Raw genomic sequence first — 17056 nt, forward strand, 5'->3', positions numbered from 1 at the left:
AGGATGTACTGAAATCCATAGAGGAAAAAGCAAAGTCAGTACAGACAGTCAAGGATTTCCTTCAGGTTCAGCCACCCAGGTTCATCAGAAACTGGCCCTCAAAGAATTGGTCCTTCCCCGGCTCAGACAAGTTTCAAAGGGGAAAAAGCAGACGTGCCCGAGGTAGAGGCCAATACAGAGGATCTTACAGGGGCCGCCAATGGCAACCTCCAAATCAAAGAAGTGGCGCAGACAGTTCAGCTGCACCACAAGGACAATCACAATGACTTGACTTTCTTACCGCCTACAAAGGTTCAAAGAGAAGCACCTTTGGGCGGAAAATTATCCTTATTCTCTCAAAACTGGCATATTTTAACCAAGGACAACTGGATTCTGGATTTGATAGACAAAGGTTACAGATTCCACTTCCACACATTACCAATAAGACAAGGCATGCCAAACCTGCCACATCATCAAAGGGCAGAGGCGCTCACTCAAGTTTCCAAGCTGTTAAGTATAAAAGCAATAGAAAGGGTTCCTCCTCAGGAGCAAGGCCAGGGATTTTATTCAAGACTGTTCCTTGTTCCAAGAAAAGAAAACAAATGGAGACCCATACTGGACTTGTCAACTCTAAACACTTTTCTCATGGTGCCAAAGTTCAAAATGCTGACGTTGCAGCAACTCCTTCCCATGCTGGGCAAGGGGTCTTGGCTGGTCACTCTGGACCTCAAGGAGGCATACCTGCATGTCCCAGTCAGACACAGCTGCAGAAGATACCTCAGATTTCTTGCAGGGACAGAGCATTATCAATTCTCAGCATTGCCGTTTGGCTTATCTACTGCGCCCAGAGTGTTCACGAAATGCCTGGCATCAGTAGTGGCACACTGCAGACTGCAGGGGATTCAGATATACTCCTACCTGGACGACTGCCTCATACAAGCAGACAACAAACAAACCTTAAAAGAAAATTTGGGCTATGTCATGCATCTACTGCAGGCCTTGGGATACACAGTCAACATTCAGAAGTCAAAACTACTGCCATCCCAACAGATTATCTTCCTAGGAGCCAAACTGGACACCGAAAACCAAATGGCCTACCTCACAGAGGAAAAACAGCAGCAGTTACCAGAGTACTTCAAAGGCCTAGCAAAACTCTCCCAGCTGACTGCAAGGAAAATCCTGCAGGCCCTGGGGTTCATGGCATCTTGCATCCTTCTGATACCTTTGGCAAGACTTCATATGAGAAAGCTGCAATGGTATTTAAAAAACTTATGGTCTCAACACAGCCAAAGCCTAGAAGACATAATCCCACTTATTCCATGTCTGCAAAAGGAATTTTTATGGTGGGCCCAACCCAGTCACCTAAACAAAGGCATGTCTTTCAACAGACCTCAAGCAGGCCAAATGATTACAACAGACGCCTCAGACCATGGATGGGGGGCGCACATGGAGGGCAGATGCATTCAAGGTCTTTGGACGCCAAAGGAAAGACTTCTGCACATAAACCAAAAGGAGATGTTGGCAGTGATACGTGCAATCGAGACTTTTGAAAAATCACTACAACAAGGGCATTTGCTAATAAGGACAAACAACACCACGGTCATGTGGTACATAAGCAAGCAGGGAGGCACTCATTCTTATCCCCTCTGCAGACTTACAATGCTTCTCTGGGAAAAATCTCTGAGCCTGAAGATACATTTGCAATCCCAGTTTGTACCAGGCAAGGACAATGTACTGGCGGACAAGCTGAGCAGAAACTTTATGGATCCACACGAATGGATGCTGCACCCTCACATTTTCTCTCAACTGACGAAGACATGGGGAAGACCGGACGTAGACCTTCTTGCTTCCCACTTAAATCATCACCTGGAAAAGTTCTGCACAAGACTCACCATCCTCTAGCTTGGAAAACGGATGCTCTCTCCTTCAGCTGGAATTCTCTAAAAATGTATACATTCCCTCCTCTGCCTCTGCTGACCAAGGTGATACTGAAGATCAAAGCAGAACAACCAACAGGCATCTTGATAGCTCCAGACTGGCCAAGGCAACACTGGTACCCATTGCTATTGACCATAACTCGGACCAAGCCATGGCCTCTGACCCTATGGCCCCTGCTCTTAACACAACACAATTACAGGACTGTACATCAAGACCTGAAAACATTACATCTGACAGCATGGAGGCTACCTTGATTTCTCCTCCTAACTCTCTTTCCAAATCAGTTCAAGAGATCTTGCTGGAAGCACGCAGACCTTCCACCAGAAAAACCTATTCAGCCAAGTGGAAGAGATTCAGCATCTGGAATGCCAACAGGGGTCAGGACACAGCATTACCAAATATACCTCAGATATTAGAATACTTGGCAGAACTATTTCATACTGGACTCTCATACTCTTCAGTAAAGATTCATGCCTCAGCAATCTCAGCAAAATACAACTGTGACCCTCCAGTGTTTTCACATCCTCTGCTAAGGCAGTTTCTAAGAGGAATAAAGAATATCAAACCTCCCAGAAAACAGCCAATACCTACATGGGACCTCAATTATGTGTTGGAAAAATTAACTCTTCCTCCATTCAAACCAGCAGCAACTTCAGAAATGCAGTTTCTTTCATGGAAGACGATCTTCTTATTGGCAGTCACATCTGCAAGAAGAGTTTCGGAGATACAGACACTCATGGCAGTGCCTCCCTTCCTCATTTTTCATCAAGATAGAGTTTCTCTAAGAACAAATCCTACATTCATGCCAAAAGTTATTTCCAGGGTGTCTCTAAATCAAGCTATTCACCTGCCTACATTCTTCCCCAATCCTCAAAATAGGGGGGGGAAAACTTCTCCATACTTTGGACATACACAGGCAACTACGTTACTACTTGGACAGAACTAAGGCCACGAGGAAGTCTGACCAACTGTCTGTAGCCTATGCTGCTGGAGTACAAGGAAAAGCAATTTCCAAACAAACAATTTCAAAATGGATTGGACATTGCATCAGATTCTGCTATTCATTCCATGGAAAAGGTGTGCCAGCCAATATTAGGCCACATTCCACCAGAGCTTTAGCCACTTCCACAGCTTTCCTAAGAGGAGTGGCAACAAAGGACATTTTAGAGGCTGCTACATGGAGCTCCGTGCATACATTTACCAAGCACTACAACCTGCCTTTATACTCCAGATCCTGAGCAGGCTTTGCTTCGGCAGTCCTGCAGGGGATTTTAGCTACATCATCATTATCTTAGATCCATCCACCCCCAGCTTGGCTATGGTATTCAACCCATATGTTATGACTGCAGTTGCATTCTTGAAGGACATAGTACAGTTTTGTACCTACCATAAATGTAGATGTCCGATAGATATGCAACTGCAGTCGGATTTTCCCACCCTCCTACCCCTCTGTATCCTTCTTTTTTGGGTCCCTACCCCTTTTCCCATTAGCTGGGGGTATTTCCTATGGTGTATCTGTTTATTACTGTTGTGCATGTTTGGGATTATTTTTATCCATTTACCAAATTTAGCCTTCCTAGGAGGGCACCTGGCATCTGGGGCAAGAAACACTGAAGAAGATGGCGTCGGCTGATGCCTTTATACTCCAGCCATTGTGACGTCGGAGAGGAGGCGACACCAGCCGACGCCGGACCCAGACTTTGGAATTCGGCCGACCGAGGGCTGCCTGAGGCAGGACAACCCATATGTTATGACTGCAGTTGCATATCTATCGGACATCTACATTTATGGTAGGTACAAAACTGTACTTTCCTGACATACAAAGCAACTCCACTCAGCTCACTTCTTCTTCTTTTTTTTTTTTTTTTTAAACTAAGGGACTTGTGACAACCTACCACTTGACTGGTAATCAAGGAGCCTCAATCCTCACCACTGGCAACAGTGGGGGGACAATCACTGCAAGGATAACAAGTATACACACAGTATTTCCAGATGCAGCTCTCTGCACTGAGTGCAATTTCCCCCAAGGACACACAGAGACCACAGTCAATCTGGGACTGGTTCCCCTTTCTCCACATCCCCAATAAGACTCCCCACTGGCACAGCTATAGAGTTGAGATCTCAGTGAGTGACCTAGCCAAGACTTTCAGCACCCTCTCTGTCCAACCAGTGCTTTGTGCCCCCACCCAAGTAGCTGATACACACACACACACACACACACACACACACACACACACACACACACACCTGGAAAAGGCTGGCAAAGGTTTATTAGCTGTGCCCCCCTTCTGCCCAGACTATAAGGTAGTTTCCACTGTCACCAATCACTCTTCGACAGCTACTTTAATGCCCTTAACAAACAGTGTCCAATCTTACTGTATAATATTAATACTAATCCAAATAGTAGTTTGACCAAGTGCTAGGCTGTTTGGAGTGGCCCACACAGTGTTACCAAACAAATATGCAAGTACTCACAAAACTTAAATATCTCTACACAAATCAGCCACAATGAAAGGTTTAAATATATTTAATAATACATAATAAAAGAACAAAACAATATATATATATATATATATATATATATATATATATATATATATATATATATATATATATATATATATATATATATATATATATATATATATATATATTCACAATGACATCAGAGTTCAAAACCACAGGAAATATTTTAAATAACATTGTGTATATATATATATATATATATATATATATATATATATATATATATATATATATATATATGTATATACATATACACTACCTACAGTGTCCATTCTGCATCCTAAATGCAAAAAAAAAATGATTAGCCCCTTTGCGAAAGCTGACATCCCTACTAATTACATTATAGACAGCATCCCTCTAAGTGTAGACCCAGTGCTACATGATCTATATTAGTTTGCTGAAATGGCATTTCGGCGAACAACTAATCATCAACCCCTAATCAACAAAAATTGTGTCAGAATTTGCTGAATTTACTAAGGGCAACAAAATAGTTGCCCGAAGCACAACAAACCAACGTACAGTTAAATCAAACCCACCCAAGTGGTAGGCTTCACCCCAGATACCCCCCCAACTGTATATACCAACTCTGAGATCACACTACAGTGGAGAAAAGGGCAAAGGTCTGTACTTGTCTGTTGTGCTTCAGGCAACTATTTAATTGCCCTTAGTGAATTCAGGGAATCTCTGAAGTAAGTTTTGCTGATTAAGGGTCAATGATTAGGCCTTCACTGGAATGTCATTTCAGCGACCTAATTTATCTGGTCTGGGTACTCAGGTTGATAGTAATTTGAACTTTGACCACCACGTATCTACAGTAGTAAGGAAATCCTTCTGTGTGGCACATCTTATAATTAAAGCCATTGCATCTAGATCAAAGGAAGTTATAATTCCATTATACTCAGCCTTCATCAGATCAATAATTGAGTACAATCCTCCCTTTTACACGTACCTCACAAGACACCTGCAACAATTGGAGAGACCACAGGGGTTTCTCACCAAGAAAATACAGGGTACACAAAACAAGTCTTATGAGAAAAGACTGAAAACCCTGTAACTGTATTCTGTCTCCTCAGTTTTCGAAGGGGTGACCTGTGCCTGGCTTACAGGGCAGTCTCCGACCTGGCCTTGATGGAAATGCTACATATTTGTAATTCAAACTGCAGGAGGGACACTCTCTCCAGGGATCTTAACCTAGCTTCTGACATGAACAGGTCATGCTGGAGAGTTAGGTACATCTCCCAGAGTCTGCCACTTTTCTGGAACAAATTTCCAATTCACATGAAACAGTACTCCTCCCTAACCCACTTCAAATGCAACCTAGATGAATGGATGAGTCACCACAGATTCAGTCCTGGGTTCACACCCATGTCCTCCCTGGACAGGTATTAACTACTATAGACCCTTACCTCAGTGGATTTCACTCAGCTAGCCACTGACAATTGGGGCAAACCAGGATAAATATGACTAGGCTTGTAAGGTCTCTACGCCCATTAGCCTAGTAGCCTCCTATGAATCTCTGAACATATATAACATTGTAAGGGCTCTAGGGCCATTAGTCTAGTAACCTCCTATGAATCTATGAACCTGTATAACATATCCAAATAAATAAAAGCAAGCCAACTGCTAAAGGCAGACCCACGACAAAGCAAATATCAGAAAAATCAAAAAGTATGTCAGCCAACAGGGTCATAGGTTCATAGGTGTGTACTAGGCCAATGATCCTGGAGTCTTTCCAAGCCTAGCCCATAGGATTACCATGGCATCATGCCAACCGTCCTTAGTTCCCAGTGCCTCTGTCGAGTATAGTCACTGGAGTGATCCCCTGGGTGAATTTTCAATTTCCCACAAACTCATCAAGATTTCTCTTGAGGAGGGCCAGTGAGGTGCTCTGTTTGATATGTATAGGAAGTCTATTCCATAGCATGGGCAGTCTCCAGGTTATGAACCTGTTCTGCCAGCTTGTTCTGTTGATTGTGGTAATGAGGTTGAGGTCTCTGGAGCATGTGGTGTGGCGCGATTGGGATTTCTTTAGATGTAGCATTTGTAACAGAGTTGGGTCAGACATGCCTTTGTAAGTCAAGCAGAGGTCACCTCTAAGTAGGCGATATGAGACAGAGAATAGTTAGAGTGTTTTGAATCTGTTCATATAGGACAAGTGTTTAAGGCTGAGGATCCTCTTTGGGAGGTACTTTTGTGGATGTTGCAGGTGTCTAGTGAGGTACATGCCGAATGGGGCATTGTACTCAATGACTGGCCTAATGAGAGAAGAGTAGAGGGAGACAATAACCTCTTTCTTCCTGGATGCAAAACCCTTAGTAATGAGATGTGCCACATAGAGAGACTTTCTGACCACAGTGGCAATGTGGTGGTCAAAGTAGAGGTTGCTGTCAACCTGTGTTCCCAGATTTCTTATAACGCCTTCTGTGTTCAGTGGACTACCATCGATGTGGTAATTGGTCAGCAAATGAATAAAAAGCACAATAAAAAGTCAAACTAATTTATTGATGTTAGCGCTTTCATGAGGTTGCCGCTTCTTCAGACCAAAATAAAACAAAAGTATATACAAAATTACATCAATTATATAATAAAAGTCAGGCAATAAATGCTGGCAAATAGTAAAACAATCAAGGACCAACCAATCATAATTACCACCTCACCTTCAAGGCAGGTTTGAGAGGGATGCCACAATTAAGCCCTGGTAATTTATGTGCCTGGAGAGAAACAATCCACTTTAACTCAATCATTTCAATATAATTTTCAGGTTACCTCTTCTAATACTGGGGGAGACCAACTGCAAAACTCTAAAACTAAATTTGTTATGGTCGGGAAAGGATAGCACATGACTAACCAAAGCATTAGTTTACACATTTTTACGTATATTTCCAATATGTTCAAGGATACCTTCCCTAAGTTGGCGAGTGGTCTTACCCACATAGAAAGAGTCACATGAATGGCATGTGGCCAAAGAGATTATTACTCCTATGTGTAGCTAAAAACCTGGGCGAGAAAATCCGTCCAGAGATGGGATAAATAAACTGTAGATCAGAAACAACTGAGGGACAAATCCTACATTTATTACACGAGAAAGTGCCTCTTGTGTTAGATAACATAGATATGGACTGCCTTGGTCCATAACAAAGCAATCTTTTGAGGTTGGGAACAATTTATCTCTGTTCACGTGACTCTTTCTATGTGGGAAAAAAACAAGGGCACCCATCAAAAAAACTTGACAAGACTGCAAGGACATACAAACTCCACACAGAAGCCAGGAAGTGAATTTTAAAAATCAAGAGCTATAAGGCATTAGTACTAGCAACGGCATCATTCTACTAAAATCAGGCAAGTCACTTTTCTGCAGAAAACTTTTATGTAGAATGGTAGCAGTAAATAGACTGCAGTGGTGTTTCAAAAGACAGCTTTTTATTTTTCAACTCTGTGCATGTCCAAGTGACAGTATTAACTCGACTGCAACAGCATTTGTGGATGCTTCACAGCTGGCTGTTGCATAATACAGTGAACTTGCCAAATTCAAAACTACTATGTTTGAGATAAGGGTATGTTAGCTGGGTTAGCAGATTTTATTAATGTATTTAATGCATTTTGCTAGCCAGGCATATCTACTTACCTGTGAGCCTTTTACATGGTGAGGTCTGAAATGGTGTTACGCTGACTACATGAGGTATGTTCAGAGTACAATGAAAACTCTTTGTTTTTTCATGACAAATGTCATGGAATCTGTAATTGACATGAACAGATTCGTTGGTCTGACATCTTATCCAAAGGGCAGCTTTTTTAAATGCAATCCCCTTTATGCTGTGCTTCATTTTCCATGCAGAAATATGAATCCGATTACATGGTCCTGGGAAGAATCTACAGTCTTATGACCTTCCTGGCATTAAAGGCTGTATGCTGCCTGCAGCGTCAGTGAGAATGAAGTGAGTCACTGAAACAGCAAACATACAAATTAGTACCTACCTCAGTGTTGTCTGACTTTAGGCATTTTCTTCTGTTATGGAGTCAACAACTAAGTTCGATCTTTGTATACTTAATAACCATATTCCTGTATCCATGTTTTGTAGTTTATTTATAACAACTTTCCTAAATGCTAAGTTCCTGGTGAGTAGAGACAATATACAGTAGAGGCCTGTAGAAAACAGCTGCAGTATTTTGATTATAGTTGAATAAATAAACTAGAATTCAACAAGGTATCACACTTCATTAGGAAGCATATAACACAGATGCTGATGATATTAGGAGTACATTGACAGCTCCATATTTTAATACATGGATGGCTCGTGTTATCTGAGACAAATGGCAAAGTAACAGCCTTCTTGTGTACAACATTGTCAATCAACTGAGCACGTGCTAGACGCACACCAGCTGCATAAGATGCAGAGGTATAAACATTAGGAAATGCCTCATTTAAAACAAATACTTCAGCTTCGAGTTTTTAAATGCAAAAGTGATAATGATATATAGACATGATTTATGTCTCTAAAAGTGGAGGGCAGAAGCAGGCAACTTAGTTAACAAAGTCTGTTTCCTATTTATATTTTCATTCTTTTCCATAACTTTTAAAAATTTACAAAATAGGAAACTCAATGTGCAGTAAAGAATTATGCCTCATATAAATATTACCAGGAAATTATACTTCTCAAAGTATGCAGGAATGTTTATGACCTCTTGAGCTTTGCTGTCAAGGTTATAACTATTCCTCTGTACCTCTCAAAATATAATTTCATGGTAAAACGTGTTATGCTATTTTCATCTCCCTTTCCTTCTGTATATGATGTAAAATCTATGTGCGTGTGGACTGTGTGTGTGTGTGTGTGTGTGTGTGTGTGTGTGTGTGTGTGTGTGTGTGTGTGTGTGTGCGTGCATGTGTGTCTGTCAGTTGGTCTGTATGTCTATGTTGTGTTTTAGTATAAATATGTAAAATATCATACACAAACACATATACATATCAGAGAGCAGGATACTTTTTAATATGTGTACCTAGTAAGGCTTTTTTTCACCCACCGTAACTTGCAGGAAAAATTTACTAAATCACAGGAAGATGCGAATTTTTAGTAGAATATGTGAATTAGGTAATCACACCACTGTGTTTATATTGTTATTCTTTATGCAGCAGACTTTGAGAAGTCTTGAGAATGAGTGTAAACTTGCATAATGCACCTGGAGGAGGGTTCAATACTACAAGGCCCCTCGTTGGCAACACTTTGAATGTGAAGGTTAGAGAATGATGTGAAATTAGTAGTGATATAGCCTAATGTACAACTAAGTGTTCCGGTGCTGTATTTCATTGCTAAAATGCACTGTAGGGACATGTAGTCATCAGTGATCTGTAAGTTACAGTAGTATTTAGGAAAGCAGCTGTGGGGGTTACAGGTAGCCAAAATGTATAAGTAAAGGCTAAGAGAATGATTCTGCCGCCTCTGTGTATCAGTTATAAACATGCACATTTTATTGTATTGACTGCCACCTTTGCAGATTGCAAGTAGAAGCTCTTGCTGTGCTGGGTACTGCTTATTCAAGGACTGAAAATAGATTTTCAGTTTGCAGTGCATTATTTGCCCCTCTACTTTATTGACACTGTGTTGCCAGGACAGTCCACTAGGTCAATAGCCCATTTTCAGGCCTGAGGTGGTATTTTTACTGACTAGGGGAAATTTGGTCAGTGCATTAGGAAACTTTCCTTACTCTTGTTGAGAAGTGCCACGCGGTCTTTTCCATCCATATGAACTACCACCAACTCAGGCAGATGGGACCTCGGTTTAATGTCTCATCTGAAGGACAGGTCACTCAGGACTGCAACACACCCCTTATACTGCACCGTAGTGTCAGTGTTGGAAAAAGTAATCCAACTGCCTTGTGTGAGAGTAGAACCTGTAGTCTTTTGCACCAAAGACAAGTAAGCTACTTGTTGATCTACTCTTTTGTTAATAAATTTGCAACTTGCAAGAAGGACAGCCTGGCTGAAGTTGTATTTACAGCATTGTCCATATGATTATAAAATGCCTTTGCTCGGCCAAGTCAAACCCTTGTGTATCCATATGTTTGCACATTTTTCAGGACTGCTTAGACCCATCCTAGGGATGTTTTAGGTACTTTTGAGCATGTTAAAGCATTTCTGTGTGCCAGATAACATATTACAAGGTTAATATCGAGACCCAGTGTGGCACAGCTGTGTCATGTTATTGCTGAGTGTTTTGCTAATGTTAAGAGACTGATTTGTGTCATTTTGGGATGACCATGTTGCCATTATACAACACCATGTTAGTGTTTTACATACTTATTACAAAAGGGCTAATAACAAAGTCATACCTCTTACCTTTCTAGAGTTTCACAAAATCTACAGATTTTTGCCTCATATTTTTGGTGTTTTCTTTCTAAAATTTGTGGTTGTCTGGAAAAACATTGAAGACTGATGCAACTAAATAATGACACATTGGAGTTTCAGACTTCATATCCTTCAAAAATGCACGACAATGAAAACCTATGAACAATATTTACAATCTGTCCCTATTTTTGGAGCTTTGTCCCCCAAATTATGTTTGCCTTTGTCCAGATTTCTTGTGCTAAGAAGATGAGAGGTAGTCAGTGTTACATAGCAGACATCAAAGAACAGAGCATGGGAGTATCCCAGATCTTAACTAGTTAACAGATCAGAATGACAGTGTTGTGTTTAGATACTTGGATAACTGGCATAGCGATGCAGTACTCAAATAGAAAGTGATAATTCATTCAGCTGTAGCAGTCGGTTGACTGAATCAAAATCCTTAGGTCCAACAGTACTGCACTTGTCAATTCACCTACAACCCTTGAACTACAGATTTTCTCAGTGAAGGTCAGTAAAACAGTTAAGAAGCACCCCAAAAGCTTCTATCTTAACTTTTAATTACATACATTTTCAAGCATTTTGGCAAGTGGCAGTAAAAAGGCAGTTGCTCTACAAAGATCTGTCTTAGATTTAGGGCCTTGCTTAGGCAGGGATGTCATGTTAACAATTTTCTGTGGTTCAGAGAAGATTCTTGTTGGGAGTGTTGTTGTTTATAACATGCCATAGAGACATAGCAATAAAAGTACCATGTGCTATGAAAAATTTTGGACAGAGGCCATCAGAACTGACTTGCCGTAAGTATGTCATTTCTTGGCAACCACTGGTTCTCTTTATTTACAGAAGGTTCTCTAAAATAATTCAGTGGAAGTCCTGAAAATGTTTGGGCTTATGCTTCAGAATTGTACCTGACAAACTTTATATTTGGCCAGTGCATAACTTGAACAAATTCACACAATAAAGTGAACCAAGACAAAGCAGAGGTCTTCAGATAAAAATCCAAGTTTTAATGAGGTTTGTAAGTGCTTTCATAATTAATACAAAACTGCTTCCTCGGACGATACAACCCATTTAAGAGTTTTCCCTCTATGTAAATTAATTCAAAAATTATTTCACCCAGTCATGTCACCTGGTTCCCTAGCAACCAGGCAGCCATGTAAACTAACTAATTATATAATTGTGTAAGCTAAAGAAACACCAATTGATACTACATAGCTGCAAAAGGACAAACTAAAACAGGTACATACTACAATTGTATAATTAGTTTACACTGTTAACTGGTTACTAGGGAACTAGGTGACACTAGTGGGTGACGTAATTTCTGAATTAATTTTTATAGAGGGAATACTCTTACATGTGATATATCATCTGAGGAACAGTTTTGTATTAACTGTGAAAGCGCTTACAAACTACATTAAAACTTGTATTTTAATGTGACGATCTCTGCTGTGTCTTTGTTCGCTTTATCATGGGAATTTGGATTGTTGCTTTTCTTTAATGAACCATTTATCCTTTCCACGGAGTGGTATAACTTGAACTGAGTTGGGAGGTAAAGAAAACTGCAAAGGCTTCTGCTATTTATTTTGACTGAGATACTTCATTTTGATGGTCAAAGTAATTATTTTTTTGCCCAACTGGAAAGATTACAGATTTCTTTCCAAGTCATTGGGCATTAACTAGCAGTGCACCGTTTGTCTTTGCTTCAGAAATGCAGCCTTTTACTTTATTAGCCAGTCTTTTGGAGTGGTTTATAATTATGCAATAGTTTTCAGTTTAAAAGTGCTACATTTTTTGGAGGGAGGATATATGATCTCTGAAAATGTTGATTTAACTCAGTTCATAACGCCAGCTTCCCTTTAACTCTTTTGCTCTTACTTAGATAATGTACAGCCTACAATGAAAAAAGAATATTCTGAAAGTAATATAATCCATTTTTGCAGTCATACTAACTGGAAAATTGAGCACTATAAGTAAGTGAATGCTAATCATTGCAGCAAGCTAATACACTTGAGTGAAAGTTGCAGTGAGAAATATAAATGTGGCATTAGATTGGTGTTACCTGAATATACAACCTTATCTGTATGTTGTTTGCTAGTTTGGTGGTGAGTTTTGTCTCTAAATAATTTTAGACACGAGTCCTATCCGATCACTTCAGGATCCTGTGAGTCCATTTGCTTCCTGTGTTCTATCCTCAATGCTAAGTCATTGTGTTCAGTCGGAGAAGAATTTTGTCTTCATGGTTAACATCCTGTGCCTTGGGAAAGCTTGGGCCAACATCTTTACAGATACTGTGCATTTGCTTCCATATTCACCTGTTTGTTTCCTTGGGCTTGTTTTGTGTATATCTTGATTTACCCTTAATTCAGAGCTTCACCTGTTGCTGGCAACCAGGAGGGTGTGCCCCTAGATGGATCTTTTTTAATTTCCTCCACAAAGTTAAGTGAGCTGGCATCAGTGGCTTAATTCTTCAGACTGGCTTCTCTCACCTTGAGATTTGCTGTTTGAACCCAGGCCACTAATAATATAGTCAGGGGATTGTACCTGTATGCCACAGAGCCTGCTTATTGAACAAATGTGCAACGAAGCCTGCTTATTGATTAAGTAGTTTGCCATGTTTTATTCCAAATATTGTTTAAGTTGCAGGGTTCGGCCAGTATAATTAGTAACCCAGACTGTTAGCCAAGGAGGTACACAGAAGATCACTTGGAAGCATTTTTTTTGGGGGGGGGGGGTATGGATGATCGCTGGGTTAGGATTTATCCAGTTTTATATTAGTAGCCAGTTCTGTCTGATCTGTATGTCTCATATGCATATTCTGTTTCAATACATAATCTAATCATCTGTTTATGTTTATTGTACGTATTATAACTGGCAGTTACTTGTAGTATGTTTCCATAGGAAATAATATATCTTTAATTCCTGTGTTCTGTTTTATGCTCTGCGCTGGATGTCTATATGCACGTTGTCATCTGAACTGTAATAAACACAGTATTAAACATAAACAATCAGTGAGTTTATGCTTTGATGTTTTGGGCATGCTTCTAGCTTGGAGAGCTATTGCATACTTTTAGGGTCACAGTCTTTGTCGAGTGGGTTTCTTTCATCATCATAGTTAAATGGGTGGAAAATTGACATGCTGCTATAAATTTCACTTTGATATGTCTCCATATCCTTGGTTCTGCCCTCAGAACATTTTGTAAAGAGGATGTGTCCTCCTTGTCACGCTTCGAGATATGAAAATAATTAACCTGGCCTGTATTTTACCACACCACTGGATTTCACTGCAAACTTACTTGGAACAGTTGCTGAGTGTCTTTAGGAAGTTAAAGCACTGTTATTAGACTTAGACCTTCAGAATTGATTGAAGCAAGTTGCTTCCTTGATCAAAATCTTCTCTGCAACTATGAACACTAAATTCTCCTTCCTACAAAATGATATATTAAATTAATGTCTGTGTTACATGAGCAAAAGAAATGTTATTTCAGATGTTGTAAACTGTGATTTTTGTCTGTAAGGGAATCTTCACAGAACCATATGACTCTACTGACAGTCATTCTGTAGCTGTAGTCCCCACATTCTTACAAATTGACTGATTCTCCCCTTTCATTTAAAAAAAAAAAAGATTTTTACTTGTAAGGTATGGCATACTTTGTTGTTTATTTTCAATTTGTTTCATAAATATATATATCTGTTAACTGACTAACTGAACGATCCACTGTAGAACCTTTTTAGCTGTGCCTCTTGCCGTAAGGAAAAGAGTCAATGCAATGAATATGGACAGCTTACAGTAGGGATGGTCATCTTTGTGTGTGTGTGTGTGTGTGTGTGTGTGTGTGTGTGTGTGTGTGTGTGTGTGTGTGTGTGTGTGTGTGTGTGTGTGTTTGTAGGGTGATTAACTTGTGTTGATAATTAATTGTTCAGTGACTGTATATTAATTGATTCTTCCAGGGGTGAATGTAATTGTTCTGAGATGCATTTAGTGGGTCTGTGAAAAATTTAAACTTCTAAAATGATAAAAAATACATGTCTATGAATGCTGAATACTCAGCAGATAATAAAGCTGTCTATGCACAATGATCCTGTATGGTATTAATTAGAAAAAAATGCTGTAATAATGTGCGTATGAATCTTGTGCTATACAGCAAAATCTCAGTTAACCGGAACTCAAGCAACAAGCACTCTCAAGCAACTGGCAAAAAAAAAAAAAATCAAAGAAATACAGTACAATTTTCATAGGTTCATAGGTTCATAGGTTCATACTAGGCTATCTGCCCAAGGGCATTTATAAGCCCCTAGTAGTTTATGTGGCTTTACCACCCCCTTTAGTTTGAATAAAAACTATGCCTATCATTTTTCTGTGCCTCTGTCAAGCAGTGACACTGAAGTAATCCCTGGGGTATATCTGCGATCTCCCATCCATTGGTCAAGATTCCTCTTGAACAAGGCCAGCGAGGTGCTCTGCCTCACATGTACCGGGATTTTGTTCCACAGCATAGGGAGTCTCTGGGTGATGAATCTGTCCCTCCAGCACGTTCTATTTATAACCGTGTCAAGGTTTAAGTCTCCCGACCTTGTGGTTCTGAGGGATCTAGATTTTTTGAGGTGAAGCATATTCATCAAATCTGGGTTTGACATGGCCTCATGTGTTGCACTTTCTGCCCCCCCTGCAGAAACATACGTTACGTTTTTAGAGGTTTCGATTTTTTAAAAAGGAAGATAGGAATACATTCCCTCTCTCCCCAATCTGATAATAAGTCAATCCAAACAAATAGTATAGGGTACGGTATTAGTTAGGCCTACTTTTAATAGTAACTCTCAAGCAACCAGAAACTACAGTTATCTGGCATCTACCAATCCCGATGGGTACCGGTTAACTGAGAGTTTACTGTATAACATTCCTTGTCTTAGAAGGTACACAAGGTACAAAATATGATTAGGTTACACGTTTCACCAAACTGCTGCTCCACGTCAGCCACATATACTAACATGCTAGTCACATAAAACCCAGAGTGCAAAACATTTTAAAAGTACAACCATTTCGTACACTTTTGTGTACTGCTACATGCTACGAAAAGACCTGAGTTGCCAAGTGTCTTTCAGATGTATTTATAAGTATACTCAAGAAATCAATAGATTGTCAAATGCCAAGGATATGTCTAAAAAGGATCCATTTTGACCTGATTACTTATCCATTTAAACATATGCAAGGAGGTGTGCATTACAGGAGTATGCAGAATTAATGTATGGGCATATAGCCTATTTCTGAACAAGTGAGGGGTAAAGTTAGAAGAGAAAGGACAGAACTGGAAGAAGGGCGTGGGTGATTATTTGAAGATAGTCATTTTGAAGTTTCACTTGCGAAAATACTACTTAACCTTAGCTATAAGAAGAGTTTATATACATTTGTTAATTGGGAAAGAGCATTGATTCATATGGACCTTGTTCAAACTCCGACAGAGAGAGGACTGTCTGGTTTAAGTGTCTAGCTCAGATTAGCTCAGTAGAGAAAAGGAGAACATGGGAATCAAACCCTGGACCACAGGAAGCAACTCATTGCACCTACGTGCTAACCTCTAGACAAGTTTCAAAGTTAACCTGGAATAAGTCAAATAAATGATTAAGATTCCACATGTGTAAAGCAGAAGGAGCTCAGATACTTACAATAACTAAATAAAAAGCCCTTCTGTTCTGTGATAATTTAAAAAAAAAAAAGGCAACCTTAATTTTTTTTTAATTTGCATCTTGCAAATTAATGTTAACACATCAATGAAGCTCTGTAATAATAACATTCCATTGAAAAAGGAGCTTAGCACATAGCACCTTGTGCTGATAGCAATGCCAAACTGGCTATGCATCGCACACAGTTTGTGATGTACTCTTTGCATATTAAATGAATCTTTTTCCACATTCTGCAGGATACACCTGGACAGAAATGATCTTGAGCAGATATTTGAATATATTAGTAATAAATGCATAAAACAAAAACCTGGATAACTCATAAAGCACATTATTAGTGTGTAGCAAGCAGACTTATACATGTACAGTAAAGCAGTAACATTTGAGATGTATATTAAGGGAAAAGCAAGCACCTTTTACTGTACTAAGATAAAAAAGAAAAGAAAAAAATTAATATCTCATTAAATTAAGAACTGAAAGCTTGTTGTGCATAACTAAAGCATCCAGTCTGTTGAGAAGTCTGTTGAGAAGTAGATGACCATAACACCATTCCTTTGGGCGTCTTTCAGAAGAAAAGCTTATATATACAGATCTCCTCTT

General features: G+C 39.7%; 1 protein-coding gene across 1 annotated transcript in view; it reads left to right on the plus strand.

Annotated features, from left to right (window-relative positions):
- Positions 1-17056, plus strand: part of PLEC (plectin) — a 1553583-nt gene that overhangs the window by 109873 nt on the left and 1426654 nt on the right. The window lies entirely within an intron of this gene.

Source organism: Protopterus annectens, chromosome 3.part1 (assembly GCF_019279795.1).
Source record: "Protopterus annectens isolate FY-2018-M chromosome 3.part1, PAN1.0, whole genome shotgun sequence".
In the NCBI taxonomy this organism is placed as follows: domain Eukaryota; kingdom Metazoa; phylum Chordata; order Ceratodontiformes; family Protopteridae; genus Protopterus; species Protopterus annectens.